The sequence below is a fragment of the Rhinolophus sinicus genome, linkage group LG02 (genome assembly GCF_036562045.2).
Source record: "Rhinolophus sinicus isolate RSC01 linkage group LG02, ASM3656204v1, whole genome shotgun sequence".
Classification (NCBI taxonomy): Eukaryota; Metazoa; Chordata; class Mammalia; order Chiroptera; family Rhinolophidae; genus Rhinolophus; species Rhinolophus sinicus.
The window spans coordinates 119,930,219-119,952,637 of NC_133752.1; the positions used below are offsets into that span (position 1 = coordinate 119,930,219).

Sequence of the window (22,419 nt, forward strand, 5' to 3'; positions counted from 1 at the left end):
AATGGAGGAATGGACAGGAAAGAAAAAAAGAATGAGGAGCTGCCTCTGTTGTGATGATTGTGATGGGACAGCTCAGAAACTGAGCCAAGCTCTTCATATATCTCAAGGTCCGTGTGGTCCAATATGTTCAGTCTCTGCCTTTCTTGAGGAAAAAAAAAAAAGCGATACTTTAGAAAGAGAGGGTATGTTCAGTTGAAAATAGAAGAGGCACAAATATTATCTCTTGGGTTAATCTATGTGTTAAAGAAAATAATAATTATAATAGAAAACACTTTTATAGATTTAGTATGTGCCAGGAACTATTCTAAACGCTATACTTATATTTACTCATGTAATCTCCACATAAATGGGGGCAACTATACTGTGGTATTTACAGCTGTTTTACAGTTGAAATAAAGAGATGTAAAGTAATTTTCCGAACTTCAAAACTACTAACTGGCACTGGCAGTTTTCAAACTCAGATCACCTACTATCAGACTTGCGTAGTTAACCTCGGCTCAGTGTAGTCTCCTAAAGCCTCATGTTTTCTGGTGTGATACTTAAAACATTTCTAAATCTTTGATCCCTAAGATTTGACAGCACCATTTAGCCCTTCAGCTTCATGTCAAAATAAACAGCTTTTTTGTTCGTTTATGTTTGTGCGTACGTGCATGTGTGTGTAAGTTAAAGAAAAATCTAAAATATTTTTCAACAGAATTTTGTGATCTCTTTAGAGATAATGATGGACAATTTGGGATGTCACAAGAACAAGTTTAGGAATCACGTAATTTTATATCCACATTTTTGTTAACTTTTAGTTGAAAGGAAAATCACCTGGAAACTGCTCTTTGAAGTAATTCTTTAGTCTTTTTTCTTTAAAGTTTCCTATAACTTTTCCTTAGCACCTCTATTCCAAATATGAGTGTGTGACATTGAAATATAGCTAAAATATTTAGTGATGCCATAATATTTTGTTAGTTATTCAGGTTCTTTTTAATGCAGTATTTTTAGGACAATAATCATTAATACTTTGGTTTGTGTTTGGTTCAAGTCTCAGCAAAATAATAGTATTTATGCCAATTGGGAGTTCATATTTAAGTTCCAATTGCTGCTTAAATTTTGCTTAATTCCTGGTGGGTAAAATCATATATATCTATCAACATAATTTAACTCACAGCATAATCAAATCTTCATTTTTAAAAAAAACGAGGTTTACCAATATAGTCATAAAATATTACAATAAGCATCATAATCTCATACTTTTCACAATATCATCAATGATCATTTATTAGATTTCCATTTAACTTATAACACTGAATTAATTTACTACCATTCTTTATAGTTTGGGGGTGATAACAATTAGAGTAAAATAACTTGAAGCAGTTTTTTTAAACTCTGTACCTGTAGAGATATTTAATAAATATATTCTGGACAGTCTGTATTTTAGAGGCCAGGAATAATTTAGCATTTTGTTAAGGTTTCTATTACTGCAAACTCTGAGTGTGGCACCCAAATACTAAATGATCGGCAGTGTTTCTCTACCCTCTAGTGGTCTGATGCAGGACTGGCACGACCAACAAGAACCTCCAGGGACAATAGTCCTAGAATCCTGAGGTCTGGACAGCAGCACCAGTTTCTGTGTAGCATGAATTAGAAAGGCAACAGTAAGAAGAGATTTAAGGCCAGGACTCTATAGAGTCGGGCAACATGAGTGTGCATTTTCATCTCTAAGCAGATTTTAAGTGCATGACAGGGAGCGGTGGTGGCTTTCAAAAACAAAAAATAGTCCTTTAAATGTCTTCCTTCTCCTGGGATGTTGGAGTTGTATGCTGAAACAAATGCTCTCTATTTGTAAGGGTTTTTATCAGTGATATCATTGATATCATAGTTATTTGTTGTGCTCCACCCTCCCCTTCACTGTAACCTATTTAGCAGCACCCCTGGCTTTTTACCTGCTGGATGCTAGCAGTACCCTTCCCGCCTCCCCCATCATCCTCAGCTGTGATCACCAAAAACATCTCCAGCATTACTGAATGTCCTGGGGGGGAGGTGTTGGTTTGTATATTTCCCACAGTTGAAAACCATCTTAATGGTTCCTATTTAGTAAGTTGGAAATAGTTTGCCAGTCAAAAGAAATATTTTATTGAATATTTAGTACATGTCATGCCCTATACCTGTATTATTTAATTTAATTCTGTAAGAACCCTCACAAGTAAGTCCTGCACTGTTATTATCCCCATTTTACAGATGAGGAAACTAAGACTTAGAGGAGTTGAGTAGCTTTCATGACATCACATAGGCAAGTGGTAGAAGCCAGCACTAAAATCCAGGTAGTCTGACTCTGGAATCTGCATTTGAAAACACTCTGCAACAAAAGTGTTACTCTTTATTAAGCCCCCAAATAGAGTGGAAACAGAATTACTGATATACAAGCAAAGTTAACCAGCAGATGCCACTTTATGGTAATTTTCTGAACTGACAGAACAGAAGGGAAAGATAGTATATTGACACTGTCAGAAGAAGATTCATTAATTTGTTGAGTGCCCACCATGTATATAGATATAGAAATGTATAAAACAAAGCCTCTACCCAGTGAAGTTTACTTACATTGCTATAAGCAATAAGCAAATAAACAAAAAGGTATCTAATATTTCATATAGTAATATGCTATGGAGCAAGTGAAAAATATTAAAGGGGCTAGAGAAGGCCTGAGATGAGGCAGAGTGCTATTCTACATAGGGAGGTGGTCAGTGAGGGCCTGTCTGATACGGTGTCGTCTGAGCAGACAATGGAAGGATGAGAGAGTGAGCCAGGGAGAGATGTGGTGGGGCTGTGTTCTGGGCAGTGAGAACAGCGAACGCAAAGGTCCCAGGGTAGGAGCACACTGGAAGTGGGAGCGAGCTTGCAAGTGTGGTAAGGGAGCAGCAAGGAGTAAATGGAGCTGGAGCTGAGTGAGGGAGAGAGAGTAGAGGGAGATGAGACAGCAGGTAGGTAACGGTGGGGAAGAGCCCAAGATCCTGTCAGATTTAGTAGGTCCTTGTAGAGACTTCTCAGCTTTTACTCTGAGTGAGATGAAAATCAATTGAAAAGAGAAATGCCGTGATCTGATATAATTTTTTAAAGGATTATGCCAATCTTCCTGTTTGGAGAAGTATTTTATTGCTCTGGTTGAGACCACTAAGTCCTGGAATCAAACTGACCTCATTTCAAAGGGTGTCTCTGAGAACTCATTTCTTGTGGGCTTTGGGGCAAGCAGTTTAACTTATCTGAGCCTCTGTATTCTTATCTGTAGAAAAGAGGTGGTAATACCCTAGTTAATAGAATTTCCGTGCACTTAGACATAAGGTGTACCATGATTTTATATACGTAGCAGTAAGAAAAAACAAAAAACAAGAAACACTGCTATGTGTATGAGTCAGTCAAACCAGGCTTTCCAAGTTTGGAAATGTCTTTGAACTATTTGGGGCATTTAGTTATTTGTCCTACCTTCATTTTCATTGCTTGGCATGTGATAGGCAATTATTTTGCATAAATCTCAGGAATGAAATGAAGCACAACATCATTTATTTGTTGGTAGCTTTATTTCTTCAGGTCCCACAAAGCATTTGGTTATGGCTTTGTAAGCAAATATGAAATCATGGTCTTTACTTCCTGTGATGAATATTTACCTTACTAATACCAAATTTAATCCACTTCCTTGCTCAGTTTTTATGCCTTTCTGCTTGTAAAAGAATCTTTAAATACTGAGTCATGGTGTAAAAGATTTTAAAACAGCAATTAAACCCAACACATGCAGTGCCAGTGATGTGCGTAAGTCAACTGAAGTGACAGTAATATGAGTTTACACATTCACAGACAATGATAGAATTACATCATGTCTGCCCTCTGGTTTATGGTGATTGTTAAGGTGACATCAATCCTGTGTTAAAATATTTTATGTGTGTGTGTGAGGGTGTGACCTATCTATATGTGTGATATCTATGTGCTATATATATATGATATATGTGTATTATATATGTCTGTGTGCATTAAATTTAAATATATATGAAATCTGTCTGCATGTGTGTTTGTTTTAGAATTGATGGAATAGGTAGCAGTGCAAGCCCTGTAAAGTATAATTAGCGTGGGAAGTTCCCAGCACATACTAAACTCGCAGGAACTGTTATCATTCACATCTCTATGAAGACTTTTATTTTACATGCCTCCATCTCTTTTTATGAGATTCTTTAAATTAATTTTATTTCCTTTGTTTTTCCTGAACCCAACTCTTTCAATTCTAATTACTCAGGTGGCTTTCTCTCTTTCCACACTTTCTACTCTCAGAAGGAAATAGAATTACAAGCTTCTAACTCCCTAAACATTCTTTTTCCTAAGTCATTAATCAGTGGCTCATGTTAAGAAAAAAACAAAATTGCCCCAGTTCTCTGGAGACTCCTTCTGTAGCATAATAGATTCTTCCTTATTTCCTATCCCCTGAGTAGCTTTTAATTCAAGATAGATATGTGCCTTGCAATTTCTTTTTATTCCTTTGATGATTTGAGAGCTGCGGGAATAGTATTGCTTTGTCTTATCTCTCTCCTGTTTATTAGTCAGCCTGCTCTGAAAAAATGTTGATTGGTCCACCCTTCTCAAAGAATGTCATAGTTAACTGATAAGCTCGATATCCGTGTTCATCGTTAGAGTCATCATGCCAAATGAGATCATTTAGACAAAGGCCGAAGGAGGAACACTGCTGACTTATTTACCCCAGTCCTTTTTACATCTTCCTGGAATGATGTGCTTCTTGACCACCTGCCTCAGCACATTGGAACAAGAATGGAAATAGATGGGGTGGGGAGCCAACAGATCAAAGGACTAGGAAGAGGTCATCTCAGGGGTCAGCCTGCTCTGTGCCCTCGCTGTTTGTGAACTAGGAAAGGCATGGAGCTCAGCTGTGCTGGGATCTCAGGCACGACAAAGACACTGTCGGTTCCGTCAGGCCCAGGTGGCTATTAACCGCATCTTCAATCTTTAGGCTAAATTGCTTCTAGGTTGATGCGAGCGGGTCGTCTGTCCAGAACTTTAGGCTGTGTAAATGTCAGAGAAGGGCAAGGTGTCCATTTGTGAGGGAGGGCGGGCAACGAAAAAGGCCTTTATTCTTTAGTTGACCCCACTTAATCTGGGTAGATGTAATAAAGCTGATGACTGGGTCCCTTAAAATTGTTCAGGCAATTTAAGGCAATCTTTCTCAACCTCACGTTCTCGATCATTAAAAGTGCTCTAAGCAGTTTAATTCACTTGTACTGGCACCTAGTTTGGAATCTGTGAAGAGGTTAGTGGCCAGATATTTGCCCCAAAGGTCACGTCAAGTCTAATTAATTTTCCCCGAAGTTGCGAAACAGACTGATGTGTTGACCCTCCAACGCTTTTGTCTGTCAGCTCCCAGCTGACTGTCTCAGTTGAATGTGTTTTAGTTCACATATTCATATTTCTTTGTTTTATTTACAAACACATATGAAAATGAACCCTGAGGTATTTTAACAGCCCATTCCCATTTGGAATATCTAATGTCCTGCTTTTCTTAAAAAAGACATATTTTTCAATGATTTAAAAACCCAAGCACCTGTGGGCTTTCATGGGCTTTCCTCGGCGTGTTTCAGATAAAGAAAATGTTTGTGAAAAGAGAGAAATGATTCTTTGTGATTTGTGCCTGTGCATTGATCTTATCCAGTAAGGGCCTGTCTTCAGCTGAGAAATACACAGTCTAGACAGGAAGAGGGAAGTGGCGGGTATCAGGAAACTACAGGCAGAGCAGAGCTCCCTGTGGCTTTATGGATTTAATCTTTGGACAACCACACACTATGGGTCTTGGCATTTGAAAAGGATTAGAAAAGCTGAGGGAGCTAAATAAATATTAATGATCACACACAAACACACAGTTAAAAGTCAAACAACTTGTCCTTGTGAAGAGTCTGCTATAAGCAAAACATTCTCCCTTGAAGGAAAGAAGGTTGACATTAGGGATTCTCATTAGGGGGTCTTATGAGTCTCCTCTTATTGTCTGTCAAATAAAGTTAGAATTGAATTGGAAGAGCCTTAAGGCTTTGTGAGACTAGCCCAATTACCTATCTGATGCTATAACCCCTTGCTACTGAAGCATCTTCAGTTTTATTTGAGGAGAATATTCTGGGAAGTATTCGATTGATAGAGACTTTGGGAGGATCTGGTTTTGTGTGGCCAACCTAAAACTAATCTACCAAAAATAATTTTGACCATCTATTGTTTGCCTGTTTTCCTAATTGTTGAGGATGATAACATTATTAAAAGTGTGATAAATTGCATCATTGGTCCCAATTTTTTCACTCTGTCCCTATCCATACTCTTTGCTGGATGACTTTGAATTTCATCAGACTAAAGGAATACGGAGACATTTAGCAATCAGCTGGTCCTGATTTACCCAGGACTTTCCTGGTTTTAGAATGAAAATTTCTGAATCCCGAAAAGCTCCTTAGTCTCAAGCAACCTGGGATTATTGGTCACCCTTAGTGAAGTATATTTTTACATCCCTTTTGGGGGGGCTTAGTCATGTGACTTGCTTGGCCAATAGAATGAAGTAGAAATGGTAGTATGTCAGTTCTGAGCCTAAGGCATTCATATATTTTCCGTGTTTGTGCTGCCTGTGCTTCTGCCATCACCAGGAGAAGAACATGTCCTGATTATCCCATCCATCCAAGGAGGACCAGGGGTGTGTGGAGCACAGCCTGGCTTAGCATAGCAGCCCAGCCAAGCTCAGTTTGTATCAGCTGGTCCTGGCAAACCTGTATTTGTGTGAGTGATAATAAATGATCATTATTTTGAACCATGGATTTTATCATGCTTTATTAGAACATAATAACCTACACAAACCTGCATAGTTAACCCAAATAAATCAAGTCTATTAGTACCAGGCAGTAGACTAAAAGTTTTACATAGATCATCTCTGGCTCCCATGCCCTGAAATAGCAATGGTTATTATTTTACAGTTGAGGAAACTAATACACAGAAAGATGGAGTAACTGCCCAAGGTGAACAATGGAGCTGACTCCAACTCTGATTCTCAAGTAAGCCAATATCTTGAAGTTCTCAAAAGTTATCAAGTAATACAAGCTCATTGTGAAAGATTCAAGCAAATCAGAAATATAAATAGGAAAAAGTAAAATGTCACTCCTTCTCTCCTTGCCTCCTCCCCCTTCTCATTTTTCTATAATTCTTCCTCTCTGAGGTAATCACTGTTAATCTTTTGGCATGGATCTTTCCAGATGAGTTTCTATGCATTTTATACAGTTTTTTTTTTAATTTAAAAATTTTATATAAATGGAAATATGTTGTTCTGCAATTTTCCCCATGAATGACTTGGATATTTTTCAGAGGCCCTTCATGCTTTTTTAACAGCTGCCTATCACTCCATAGTATGGCAGTATCATAATTTTTTTCCCTTAATAATAAACATTTCAACGGATTCTAATTTTTCACTCTTCCGAACAATTATTGCATGAACTTTCTTTTTATATATCATGGTGCACATATATGAGTATTTCTATAGAAAAAAATCCTAGAAATCGATTCTGTTCACTGCCAATTTCACATCAGTATGCTACGTGGACCCCTTACTCTATGGGTGGACCAGGGCCAAGGTCACAGAGGACCTCTTCTGGCGGGATCTGAGGGCAGGACTGCACTCCCTTGCAGTGTCTGAGAAAGCCAGCTGTTCTACTTCATCAAGACTCAATATTGTTAGTCCTCTTCATTTTAGCCATTCTGCTGGGTATACAGTGGTATTTCATCGTGGACTGAACTAACGGTTAATGAGGTAGAACATTTTTTCTTTACTTTCCTTTTTTGCCATTTGGATATGCTATCTTGTGAAATGTCTGTTCAATTGGTTCCTACAAGTTTCTGTTAGGTAAATCGGTCACTATTAGTATTCCCACTTTACGATAGGGTATCTGAAGAACAGAGAGCTGAAATAATTTGCCCAAGGTGCCATGAAGAAAAAGGAGAAACAGCTGGGATTTGAATCCAGGACATCTGACTTGCTAGTCCATTTTCCTAATCCACTCAGATGGTCAGACAAGAAACCCAAATTGGATTTTTGCATCTGTTGCAACTTATTGATATATATATATAGCGTGGGCTCCCCCTAGCTGAGAAAAAGTTGTATTCAAGATGCCTATGTGGAGACTAAGACCAGGAATGCCACAAACCTGGTGGCTTAAAACAACACACATTTATCCTTTTACAGTTCTGGAAGTCAGAAGTCCAAAATGGGTTTTATGAGGCTGAAACCAAGATGCTTTCCATGGAAGCTCTAAGGGGAATCCCTTATCTTTTCCATCTTGCACTTTGCTGCGTTCCTTGGCTCATGCCCCTTTGCTCCATCTTTAAACCAGGATCTTCAAATCTCTCTGCTTCTTCGTATCACCTTCTCCTCTGCAGTCAAATCTCCTTCTGCTTGCCTCTTAGAAGGACATTTGTGATTGCGTTCAGGATCCACCCAGACAAACCAGGAAACTCTCCCCGTCTCAAGATCCTTAACTAAGTCACCTCTAAAAAGACACTTTTTTCCCCCTCCAAATGCAGTAATATTCACAGGTTCCAGGACTAGGACCTACGTATATTTGGGGGCCATTGTGAGCCTACCATATCCTTCCAACATTTTGATTCAATTAATATGTATATATCAAGTGTTTTTCCCTGTGAAAATTTGTACTTGGAAATAAAGTGGTTCATTGCCTGATTCACTTGTGCTAAATATCAGTCAAACCATTCAGAAAATATCTTCTGAGAAATGTCTGTCTTTGTGGTTCCCTGAACCATTTACCTCCTTAGGGTCTGTTAAAGTGTTCTAGGCAGGCATAAAGTGTGGTTAGCATTTATGTTTTATCTCAGATATATAAATGATAAATTCTCTAGATGATTCATGGGGTTCCTTACTGTGAAATCACCTTTCTTAGAAGCTTCCTTTTCTAGGAACCTGATATGCTTTCAAATTTTCTATTTAAAAAAAAATACCTTCCTGCGCCACTTCTGTTATGCACATGGAGTGAATCCTGGTCAGGAGTGACAGGAAGCTCACTTCCGTGCGAGGGCTGGCTGACCCCGGAACACCTGTTGTGTTGGTAATGAACATGAGATGTCTCACATGTGCTGCCCCCCCTGCCCATCCCCCCGGCTGCCAGATGGAGGCTCAGCTGCTCCTCAGACCCTGGATCTTCATAGCTTTATCCAGAGGCCTGGAGTTCCCTCTCAGCCGGCTTTTCATCTTCCGCATGATTCACATTGTGTGAGGCTTTAACTCTAGGTTCCCAGGCGAGCATTTTTATTCTGTAGCCATTTGTTGTCAGTTCACTCAACACGTATTTGTCAAGTGCCTGTTATGTACCTGGCAGTTTGCTGAATGCTGGGGATTTAAGATGAGGTAAGCACAGATTCTGCCCTCAGGATATCAAGTTGTTTTGTCAAAATATAACCTTGCATTTTAGTCCTTTTTAGTGGCAAGTGATGGAAGTCAAATTCACACTGACTTAAACATGAAAGAAAGTGCATTGATTTACATAATGGAACATTCCAGGGATAGTACTGCATATTAGTCCATGTTCAAACAGAGAAGAGTTCAATTAATCGAAAGCGTGGTACCTGCGGTGTTGCTACCAAATCTCAATCAAATGCCGTATGCCACCGACACCCGCCTGCCCACCTGCTGTGCACTCCCAATTCCTTTGGTCCAATTTCCACCATGATTAAGGCTCCCTATGGAATAAAAGATGACGTCTTCCTAAATTCAGTATGGCAACTCCCAAGGATCAGCTGAATCTGAATCTTCTTAAGAAATAACAAAGCCCCCAGAATAAGACTGAAGTCGTTGGGGTTGGTGCTGTTGGCATGGTCTGTACCATCAGTATCTTAATGAAGGACTAGGCAGATGAACTTACTCTTGCTGATGTCACGGAAGACAAATTAAAGAGAGAGATGCTGGATCTCCTGCATCTTTTCCTTAGACCCCCACAAATTTCCCCTGGCAAAGACTGCAATGTGGCTGCATACTGCAAGCTGGTTATTATCACAGCTGGGACATGTCAACAAGAGGGAGAAAGCCATCTTAATTTGCTCCAGCAAAATGCAAATATCTTTAAATTCATCATTCCTAACGTAAAAAATATACCCCCTAACTGTAAATTGCTCACTGTTTCCAATCCAGTGGCTATCTTGACCTATGTGGCTTGGAAGATGAGTGCCTTTCCCAAAAACCATGTCATTGGAAGTGGTTGCAATCTGGATTCAGCCTGGTTCTGTTACCTAATGGGGGAAAGGCTGCGAGTTCACTCATTACACTATCATGAGTGTGTCCTTGGGCAGCATGGAGACTGGTGTGCTTGTATGGAGTGGAGTGAATGTTGCTTTTATCTCCCTGAAGACTCTGTACCCTGATTTAGGCACTGATGCAGATAAGGAACAGTGGAAAGAGGTTCACAAACAGATGGTAGACAGTGCTTATGAGGTGATCAAATGGAAAGGCTATCCATCTTGGGCCATTGGACTATCTGTGGTACATTTGGCAGAAAGTATAAGGAAGAATCTAAGATGGGTGCATCCAATTTCCACCATGATTAAGGGTCTTTCTGACATAAAAAATGAAATCTTCCTTAGTGTTCCTTGTGTCTTGGGACAGAATAAAATCTCAGATGTTGTGAAGGTGACTCTGACACCTGAGGAAGAGGCCTGTTTGAAGAAGAATGCTATATCTAGATGCTGGATGTGCCTTACATTGTGTAGTCCTAAACTGGTTAGTGTGAAATAGTTTCACCTTAAAGGCACCACTGCCGGTGTTGCACATGCTACGGTTGCCTTTCAAACTAGATGTGTGTTTACTGTGTGTTGTATAACTTCTGGTTCCTTTACTCATATGCTTATTCCAACTTTTTTTCCTCAGATCAATCATATCCTGAGATCCAATGTATAAATCCAACATTGTGTGTCTTGTGTATAATTATCATAAAGAGTTTTGTTTTGTGTACTATATGTATCAGAGTGGTGTACATTGTCATATAATGTAAAAAGGAAAGTCTCATATAAATAATGCAGCCAACTATCCAAGTGTCATACCAATTAAAACACCCAATAAACTTTGCACAGTGAACAAAAAAAGTGTGCCCACACACAAACGTACACTAAGGGATTTATTACAAGAATTTGATCTATGCAATTGTAAAGGCTGGCTAGCCAGTTTCTGTCAGGCTGCTGTTTTAGTTTCTGATGCTAGAGCTTGCAGACCTCAGGGATATCTGTCAGGTAGAGAAGCTGGCTATAAAGTGGGAAAGAGCAAGGACAAGCTGACACTGTGAGCATGAGCTGAAACCTATGGAGATGGACTGGAACCCACGTCAGTCTTTTACCATCTCCAGGCCATGTTGGATTCCTGTGGGAGGGTCCCGTAAAGAGGAGCTGGTACTCTGCTATGGAGCTAAATATGCATGTGCTCCAGGAGTCGGTGATGCTGTAAGAGAATCTGAGGGAAGATGGAGCAGATGTAAACCTGGCTGCTGCCCCACAAAAACAAAGGCAAGTGTGTAGATAACTGACATTTTACATGTGCTGCTGTGGTAAAAACAGTATGCAGTATGGCTGCCTTCACTTCTACCTTTCCAATCCCATGCAGAATGTGTTTTGTGTTCCATTCTATCCAGAAATGTATAGCAAAGGGGATTCTGGGAGATGTACTGCAACTAGCCAAGCTGACAAATTACAAAGCCACGCCACCCCCCTCCCCACTACACCCCACCCCACATGAGGAATGACTGGCTGGAGATGTTCAAATAAAGTTCTCAGAAATCTTTCAGTTCTGTGCTTCTTCTCTCTTTTGACTTTTTCTCAGAGCCTCTTTCCTCACTTTAGCTTCATAAGATCAGTGGAAAGTGAGCTTCTCTTCTTCAATAGTTCTATCAAGCTCTCGGCTGACGCTCCTTGTCCCCAAGGGAACACAGCCTTCTCACTGGGCAGCCCTGGGTCACTTGCCTTCTCCTGAATTTGGGGCGTGGGGTCAGCCTCATTCTAACTACAGTACTAGGAATACATGATGGGTGGTCCCCCAAGGGAAAAACAACGTATTGGTACTAAAAAAAGCAAACCAAGTCAGTCTTCCTGTGATTTCCAGCTGTTGATCCTTCTACTTATTGAAGAGACCAGAAAGTAAGTATACTCCATACCTGTTTCCCTTACTCCAGCAATATGTGTTAGTCCCTTCAGCCATTCCACAAAGGGAACTCCTGGTTGGATGAATGAAGGTAGGTAGGCATTGGTGTGCTTATTTTACAAACGAAAAAGTTGAGATTCAGAGAGGTTTAATAACGTGCCCAAAGTCACACAGTTAGTAAATGACAGAGACATGATTTGAGGAAAGACTTGCCTGACTCTCAGAAGTGAGATCTGAATGAATTTAATAAATAGCTGTCAAGTTGACGCAGTGTGTCATGGAGAAGCCACACTAGATATTAGATGCAGATCTCCTGAATTTGGAAGATGGATGGTTTATATTTTTTCTTTAATAAATATACATGAGAGATAAAAAAAAAAAAATGTGAAAAGTGATTAGGACCTGAGGGAGGTTGAGGGAAAATTTAATGTTTTTGAGCTCTCACACTAAGACCTAGAAGGAACATTAAAGATCAGTTGATCTCAAGTGTGGTTTTCCATAGCCCCTTTCAACCAGACTTCAGTTAGAAAATAATCTTATAATAGAATAAGTATTTGTAATTTTTTTTTCTAATTAAGACATTGGGTTTTTCAGATTTCTGGTTTGGTAATTATTACTAGAACTTTATGAGAATGAACACCAAGGTTAAAATGCACTCAAAATTAAATTCAGTGCTCATTATGTCTTTCTGCAGTACTCATCACAGTGAGATTTCCTTCCTCTGGACAGTAGGTTTCTACTTGTAACCGAAGGCTGTATCTGGTTCCCTCTTCCCAACTTGGGGCGTTGGGAGATTATGGTTGGGGTTTAGCCCAGATGATGGAGGTTTGGTAGACCCAAGGCTGTCCCAAGCTATGGAAACACAGGGATGAAAGGATCACCTATCATCAGAGGTTGTGTGTATGTACATGGTTCTATTGTGCACGTTTTATGTGCCATGGAACTGAGGGTGGATTTGTAAGCCAGAAAACAGTATCCAAACAATCTCCAAAAAAGAAAAGCTTCAGAAACACAGATGACGATCTAGAACACAAGCCAAGGGATTGAAGTGCATCAGAGTGGTCGGACTACTGGTGACAGATCATATTAGTCAGGAAGGTGTGGGTGGGGGAGGGAAGGATTTTTTTTATGCTAATGTGTTGTATGTAACAGAAATGATGATTAATCTCAAAGTAGGACCAGTTCTAGAAATTCTAGGAAATGATGATAAAAATAGAAGTCAGGTGGGTGGCAGTATCTTCCTTCTAGGTGGCCACTCTTTTGAACCATGAATCCCACCAGGGCTTGGGAACAGAATCCAGACCCTTGACAGAGGTGCTGCAAAGGTCAGTCTGAATGCCAGTTTTCCAGATGCTGGGATTCAGGGTAGGGTTAAAGACCAGTGGGGGGGAGGAGGGGAAGCAAGCTCAATTCTAGTAACAGAGTGAAAGCCAAAAAAGGTGGGAGCTCAGGGAGGCCATAGCTCGGTGCAAGCACACTGCTGAGACCCAGATACATGGCTTTATGGCCCCACACTAATGTCAAAACTCTCCCCAGGAAATACCAATGTACTCCTTTCCCTGGTGGAGACTGGCTCGGTAGAAAATCTGGACTGAATAAATCTGAGTGAATGGCCTCAGTACCTGCAGCTCAGTAGATGAACAAGGCAGGATCTTGGAATAGAATCCATGGATCTATGCCCAGCGCTGTCTCATTGCTTCCTGGAACCAGAGCAGCTTCACCTTCCTCAGCTTCTCGTAATCAGCCGTTTCCTGCCAGCACTTTATTAAAATTGCTTCTTTGAACATCACTAGCGAATTCCTAGTAGGTAAATCCAGAAATTATTTTTTTCTCAGCCCCCGTTTTTCTTCCTACTTCAAACAATGAACTCAATTGGCCAATTCCTCCTTATTTGATATCCTCCTTTCAATGCTTTCTTGTTCTCTACATCTTTAATTACTCTCTCTTCTAAAAGAGCTTCTGTTTCTTGTTCTCATGCAAGTAAATTTGGCAGTTCCTAAGACTTCGTCCTTGACCATCTGCTTTTCTCCTCTTTTACTCTCTAATCCAAGATTTCAGTTATTATCATGGCTTCAAGTATTTGTTCTATATGGATATTCCAAAGTCTGTATCATCAGGGCTGAGTTTTCTGTTTCTTTCAGCCCCATGTAGGAAGTTCCTGTTTGGGAGCAAAACAATGACATATAAAACATAATAAAATTAATATGTTCAAATTTGAGCAAAAAGACCTTATCTCTGGGGAAGACTGTACTGTCCCTCAAAATATGCACAATGGTGAAATTTACAGAGTTTAGTTCAACACAACCTGATTTCCTTAAGTTGCAATAAATGATAAACTTTTGGGGTCTTTCATTTTTATATAAATTTAATCACAGAAGCTTAATATGTGTCTCTTTCTCACAGGAAAGATCCCCACTATTTCAGTTTAGTCTCAGCTTTTATCAGGATACAGATTTTCCCTTTAGGCATGACACGTATGTGTCTCTTTTATTGAGGGGCAAGAGGTGCTTGTAAGTATCCAGGATTCTCATATGACAGGAAGGCTATGAGAAATGAGTATGAGCCACATTCTAAGATGGGGCATCCTCTGAATTCCTTGCACAGTGTGGCAGCTGACTGTTTTCCCTCATCCATCCAAGCCGTGCCACTTCTCTCATTTTTAAAAACTTGCTCCTCCACCTTCTCTCTCCTCCCAACTGGATCATCCCAGAGGTAAAAAGCCCTGAAGGAATGTCTCTCCAAAGGGAAACTGCATCTGCCACTGAGGTTAGCAACTTATTTATGTCTTTATTTCTGGTTCAGTGTTGACTAGGACATATCAGTATACGAGAAAACACACAGGACAACAGGTTAATGTTTCAAGGTATAAATCTTCCACATATGTTTCATACTTGGAAGGAAACCAGTTACTACTGTTAGAGTTATTACAAGGAAGGGCTGAGCAAGGGCATCAAACAAGATAGCCTAGGCCATTGGGCCACCCCAATATGTCACAAGGACTTGGAGATATAGACCCAGTTTGGGCATGAAGTAAGTAGACAATGTGATACTGGGCAGAAATCTGAGAGGATTCAGCATGAGAAATATACACTGGAAGGAAGGGCTCTTGGTTTTATCTAATTATATAATAAAAATAGCATTAATTGAGCACATAACACGAAGCACTCTTCTGAACACATTCTGTGTTTTGAGTTATCTAATCCTTGTAGCAATCCTTTAAAGGATAAAGTATATCCATTTTACAAAGGAGGTATTGAAGCTCAGAGTAAGTGGCACAGATGGGTCTCTGAACTCAGGATCCAGATCTCATCATCTTCAGCAATACACTAGGTCCCTATAACTCAAAGTATGAGAGTTGGATAACTTCTAGGGTCCCTGTTCTCCCACTGATTCTGGTGAGGGCACCGTTATTAATAAACTATGTGACTGTTTTTTCTCATTGTATAATCTAGTTTGCATGATTGATGTCCAGGCCTGGAGGACACTGCGGACAGGGGAAGTTAGAAACTCAAGCTCACTTGTGCAAGCTGACCCAGAATTAGAGCAACCTGAGCCGCCTGTTTGCTTCGATTTCCCTCTTTGCCCTTAACATCATCCTGGAAAGCTGAGCCCTCCTGCAGGAAGGAGAAGACCAGGGGTCACCATTGCTTACCCAGAATTTCATGTAAGTAACTGGAAAACTGAATACACATGACTCGTGACAAAGTGAAAATGCAACATTCTTTTATCTTCTGCCATTCTTTCATATTTTATTCAGTGGAGGCAGTCTTTATTCGCCTCTGGATGAAAACTCCAGAAGATCCCATGGTTTCTGCACATTCTTCCTTAATGGACTAATTGATGATGGTCAATTTAAGTTGCAAACAATATAATTGCAATATTTAGAATGTCAAGCCACATATTAGGGAAAATTTCAGCAGACCCGTATGGTCTGGAAGAGAATGTCTTATATTTTCTGCATAGAAGCATTTCTAAAACAAAAGAAAGAACAATGTGTATTTTGTGGGAGGGAGGAGCTCACACGTGGCATGGGTTCTAGGCATGTAGTCCTCGGATGGATGCAGCAGGTGAAAAATATTTTTGATCTTTTTAATTTTAATCAGAAGTTTGCATCAGTCTTTCATTTATCTCCATAATGGACACATATTCAATAATGTTAAAATGTTTAAGAGTATTTACTGGGAATATTACTATATTCACTTTTCCTATCTCCCCAACCTCTGAATATTTCATGAGATCAAGAAAACACCTCAGGTTGACCCCATGGGGTTGCATTAGCCATTCAACCTGCTGCCTACTTCCAGCTTGAAAAGCCCAGACCAGGCCTACAGAATCCAAATTCAAAATCATGCCTTAAAAAAATGCCCAAGAATCAAGCACATATGACAAATTTTAACATCTGCTTAAAGTCTATGGTGGACACATAGAAGTCTGTTATATAACTTTCTGTACTTTCTCATAAGTTTGAAATCTTTCATATTTGTGAAACACAAACAAAATGGAGATTAAAGCAAAATCTACAGTCTCTTTTCTCTCTCTAAATCCAAACTTTTCTCCTTACACTTTTCTTATAGTCTTCTCAACAGAATGTACAGATTTCTTATTTTAAGTCTTTACTTATTCCAGGGCCCTGCACGAAATTTCTCCTTTTTCTTTTTCTGCGTGTCTGAGTCGCACCCATTTTTGTGAGGCTCATTTAAATTTCATCTCCTACAGAAAACCATCCTTATTCCTCAATCACTTTCTCTTCTAAGTAGTTGGGATATCTGTGCCTTGGCCTATTGCGTCCCAATGTACTTATCATGGTTAATTATCTTCTTCCTGATGTTCCTTTTTCTCCCCCATTCGTTGGTAGTTCCAGAGTAGGCATTTAAAAAGTATTTGTTAGAAAAATAAAGGAAGGACATTAGAAAGCTAGTTCTTCAAGCCTTAATCTGTATCAATTGCTTTCATGAAAACAGGTGTGAGGTGGTTCTTAGTAGTGAATCTGACTTGCCAGGTGAATCATTGCATGAAATCATGTAAACACACTTTGTAAAGAAAACATATTTCTCTATTTTCAGTTTCATATTTCTGTGTGGTTCATTCACTCATTCATTCACTTCACAGATAATTTTGGGATCCTCTGATGGTGAAGCACTATTCCTGGCACTTGGGAAGTAGCAATATGCAAAACAGATGATGTTGATGGCGGTGATGGTGATGAAGAAGCCACATCTGGTCCACTTGGGTGTGGTAATAAACACTTCTCACCAGCTGTGCCTTACCTGGAGCGCTCATTGTGAATCTAGGCATATTAAAGGCTTTTTGGAGGTAGAACCCTAAGCAATTAACTAATTGAGTGTGCCAATTATTGAGACTACTGGTGGGTCATGAGGAACAAGAGTTACCCTTTTTACCTCCCAGGCAAAGAGATAGGGTAGTCACTTATTCTCTTCGGAGATTTTCTGCTTAGGGTTGATGAGGACAGATAATATTAAATGTAGGACACAAATTCTTATTCTGGAGCAGATCCTAGTAAAATTGTGCCAAGAGTCTGAAGAGAGGAAGTCCATGATAAAGAAAAAGCATAATGTAAAAACCATACCGAAAGATACAATAATAAAGTCAGAGCAAAGGCAGCTCTATTTTGCATCTCTAATAACAGAGTATACAGCATAAAACAGTTGCTTCTAATGCAAAAGTTGGGCTTTAAAGTTATTTTAACAGTATTTTCCCTGTTTATAAAAGTAATATATCCTTTTAGGAATATTAGAAAATTACTGAAAAAGAGTAATGAGGAGGCTGATTTAAGTCAGATAAATTCCAATTACAAATCGGTAAATGAATGGTCTGTCTTAATTTCTCCTGGAAACTTTCCCTATTAGTTGAACAGTCATACTTTATTTTTCTAAGTACAAGCTGCTGTATGACCTCTTTGTTTCAATGATGTTGAGAAAAATGCAAAAAGCATTACACTTTCTAAAGTGTATATTTAAAAAACTTTTTAAATTTATATGTATATTTGTAGAAAAGTTGAAAAACACACAAAACATAAAGTTAAAATGATCTGTAATCCCACCATTGCTAATATGCGAATACTTTGATGCATTTATATACAGATGATGTATGTGCATATGCTACATGTAGACCCTGTGCATGCCAACATAGATGTGAAGAATTATAACTGCATGGAAAATGCTTGCGATGCAATGCAATAAGAAAAGATCAGAATGCAAAACCTTTTATGGAGTTTGATCTCATTAAAATTCTTCACAAGCCTGCCTTAACTGCATGATAGTTCATCATTTGGATGTGAACTGATAACCTTTTCAAAAAGAACGGTGCCACTCTTAATAAATTCAGAAAATTCTCTCTAATACAAAATGATGGAAGCTTATAGACTTATTCTGTCTCCTCCTTATCATAATCTCTTTTTCTAGCACTTTCCAATATCCAGAGCAAGTAAGAGGGAACCTACTACCTCTGCAAATGTTTTAGAACTTGATCTAAAGGTCAATAATCAGAGTATTAGTATAAATATTATGAAAGTAAAATTAGAAAATGTAGAGTCATGAACTTTCTTCATACAGTTAGAGTTTCAAGAATTAAAACACCTTCTTGTTTCTTTTCCAGTGCCTGATACAAAGGTAGACAGATTTCTCTTGGCAATGGCATCTAAGAGTCGTGATTAAATATCTCCTTAGTCATGAACTCTGTGATTCCTCAAAGTCAGTGCCTGGCTCAAAGTAGCTGAAAAAGATACCTGGGAGAAGCTTAAAAAAACAAAACAAAACAAAACAAAACACAAAAACAAAAAACCCTGATTCCTAGGTCCTAATTCAGTAAGTCTAGAGTAAGTCTCCCAAATCTGTATTTTACAGTTTCCCAAGTGGTTCTGATGAATTATCAGGTTTGGGAACCACTGCCCAAGGAGAGCCAGTGTAATCCAATTATCTGCTGGCAGTCTGAAGGGAAGAGGTGAAGGTGGACCTTGATTTATTGTGTGAAACATAGATTGCCCTGAGAGACTCTCCCTAGAAGACACTTAAGAAATCTCTTTCAAGATAGTTATTTCCCTGGAGTGTTTTCATTGTCATTCGAAAGCCATGGCTTAGATTTGATGAACTGTGCAGGTCACTTCCAACTGTCCAATTTTATAAAAATGTGCCTAGTTTTGCAAATGTTACAATGATCTTTAGAAAAGATTTTCCCTCTAGAAGAGAGTGCATTTACTTCACACCCATTAAGCTGAGCCTTTGTGACACATTCACACCCCTGAGCACATTTAGTTCTTGATAAAAAAATGAGACATTTAGCTTATTGTGGATACATAAAGACACTTAGAATTTTATTGTGGCTTTTATTTCTCAAAAAATCTATATTACACATAAAACTAATATTATTTCCTTCATTTAGTAGATAATTTGCTTTGTAAAGAATATACAATTTTCTCAGTTTTACACAAAAAAAATGACTTGTTTTGCTTGTTTTGAACAGATGCATTATTCTAATATGATCTTATGTTCCCCTCTTTCAATTCCTTTGTATTAATTTTTTAAATAAACAACCAAAAATTTAATGTAGGTTACAATATACAAAGCATTCTGTCCCAAATTTTCAGTCTTCATAAAATCCTACCGAGAGGAATTATTATTGTAGTGGAAAGTTGATATTTTTGTCTGGACACCACCCCTACGTGCTGTGGGGATCTGCCATTGTCCAAAACAAGTGGTCCTGGTGAGTCTGTCAATCACTATGTTCTCTCCTTTGTTCTCAGGGATTAGTAGTTGATCTCAAGTAAACCAATTATAACAGCCCATCCTTTAAGGAGCAGTGATTGGCTTAGGAGTGAGTATGGGCCCTAAGAAAGACGAATCAGATGTTAGATAAGAAAATTGTCCTTTTCTACATTTCCTATACTTGCTAAAGGGGAAGAATGTGAGTCAATTGGAAGTAGTTTTTCTCACCAAAATGATGAGAGTTTGTTTGCATAAGAAAGTGAGTATTTGAAGAGAGGCACAGAAGAGGAATGGGGAAAGAGGCTTAAGACCTTCTGGATCTAATTGTGTTGACTCCTGAACTTCCAGCAATGTGAAGTTCCTAAATTTGTTCTTTGAGCTATCTTGAGTTGAGTTTGAAAACAAATTGAATATAACAGAAAACAAAAATGTCCTAACTAATACAATTATTTTCTCCACTTTTTCAGGTGAGTAAGTCAAAGTCCAGGAAACTTAAGTAAGTAAATCAGACTCGAACTCATGTTCTAACATGCTAAATCCTGTGTTATTTCTACTATAGTCTCATTCTTTAGGATCTAATGAAGAGCTCTGGCACTCAGTAGGAAAAGATATAAGAAATAGATCAAATGTCACTGGCTGAGAAGGATATCATATCAAAGTAGAGTTAGCTGAAGTGCTTTCAAACCAACTTAACAGAAGTCTTTGCATAAATTGGAAGAGTCTAAAGTGTCAAAAATTAGAAAAAAAAAAGAATCTACTGACTAAGTACCAAATATAAAATTAGAATTTAAATTTATTTATTATCTGGAGGCAAGCACATTTCTTTCAGGAGTCTTTCACTTTTTAAGTGAGTTTTGTTAAATCATGGTGAGTAGTAAATTACAGAAACAAACTTTACTGTAATGTTCTGCTTTGTAGGTTAGGAGAGAGAGCCGGTTTCAAGTTAAAATTTTAGAAACAGCAGGACTTTATAACTTACACTCAAAATTTTAGGCTAGGTTGAACAACCAGAACCTATGATGATGGTATTTTCCAATCAGAAAAGGTAAAATATACTTTATCATCTAGTGACAGATCAGATTGTCACTTTAGGGCTGCTTTGAACCTGGAAGTGTTCTTTGATTTCCCCCTACTATTTCCTAATCTATCCTGAACTTCTTGGATAAAATGCTGTCCTATAAGACAGAATTGGAAAAGCATGATGTTTAAAATATGTATATTTAAGAAAGGACTGATTTCTGGTCAAGATGGCACCTCCTCTCTTGACCTCCTCAAAATCACAACTACACTATGGAACAACCATCATTGAGAATCTCCTGAAGTGTAGCTGAACCGAAGTGCTACCTCTTATGACATACAGAAGAAGCCATCTCAAAACTGGTAGGAGGGGCAGAGATGCAGAATAAGCTGGCCCCACACCCACATGCTACCATTAAAAATCAGGAGGGTTGCTGGACTTCTCAAGGTAATCACTTCATTAGGTATATATACATATATATATATATTGAATAGTTATGAATAACTATGGTGTACACCTGAAACTGATATAATATTATATGTTAGCTATATTATAATATAAATCTTTTTTAAAAGAACCAAAGAATATAAAATTGAATACAAAAGAAAACTGCTGAACATGCCTGAATGCATATTGTAATTATCTTTGGATTTTATTTTATTTTTCTCTTGTAGTAAATCTGTTAGAATTTTTAAAAATATATAATAATATGTAAGCTATGTAGCATAGTAAGAAAATAAATATCTATGAATCTACCAGTGATCTTAAGAACAAGAACTTGATTTGTCCTTATAATAGAGTGATTCTCCCTAAACTCATCTCTATGCCTCTATCCTCACAGATTACTACTTCCCTGAATCCATTCCCTTACTTTTTTAAAAAAGTAATTTAGCTTTTTTATTATACGTTTTTCCAACAATGTATTGTATGGTTTTGCTTGGGTTTGAACATTATAATATTTGCATCATGCTACAGTGTTGTGTGTTTTACTTATTTCATTCCACATTATGTTTTTAAAATGTATTTCTATATTTACAAGTAGCTGTACTTCATTCGTTTTTCATCTATGTAATATTTCATTGTTTGACTAGTCAATAATTCATTTAGTCACTCTCTTATTATTAGAAATTTGAGGCTTCTTCCACTGTTCTGCCTATATGAATGATAATGTGATGAATGTTTTTATTCATTTATCTTACTATACATGAACAATACTTTTTCTATGGTGTATATTTAGTAGTGGAATTGCTTTGTCTTGGGGTACACAATATTTAACCTGACATGAGGATGTCAAATTCTTTTCCAAAGAAATTATATTCCCACTAGCAGTGTATGAACATCTGTTGATTCAGATCTTTACCAATATTGGGCAATGTCAGATCTGTATTTTTGTACATTTAGTGGTTATAACATAGAATTTCATTGTGGTCTTAATTTGCATTTCTGTGATTACCAATAAAGCTGAACATCTTTTCATGTACATGTTTAGCATC

General features: G+C 38.3%; 1 pseudogene; it reads left to right on the top strand.

The window, feature by feature from the left end:
* Positions 1–9,783: 9,783 nt before the first annotated feature.
* On the top strand, positions 9,784–10,795 carry LOC109452866 (L-lactate dehydrogenase A chain; annotated as a pseudogene).
* Positions 10,796–22,419: the final 11,624 nt, after the last annotated feature.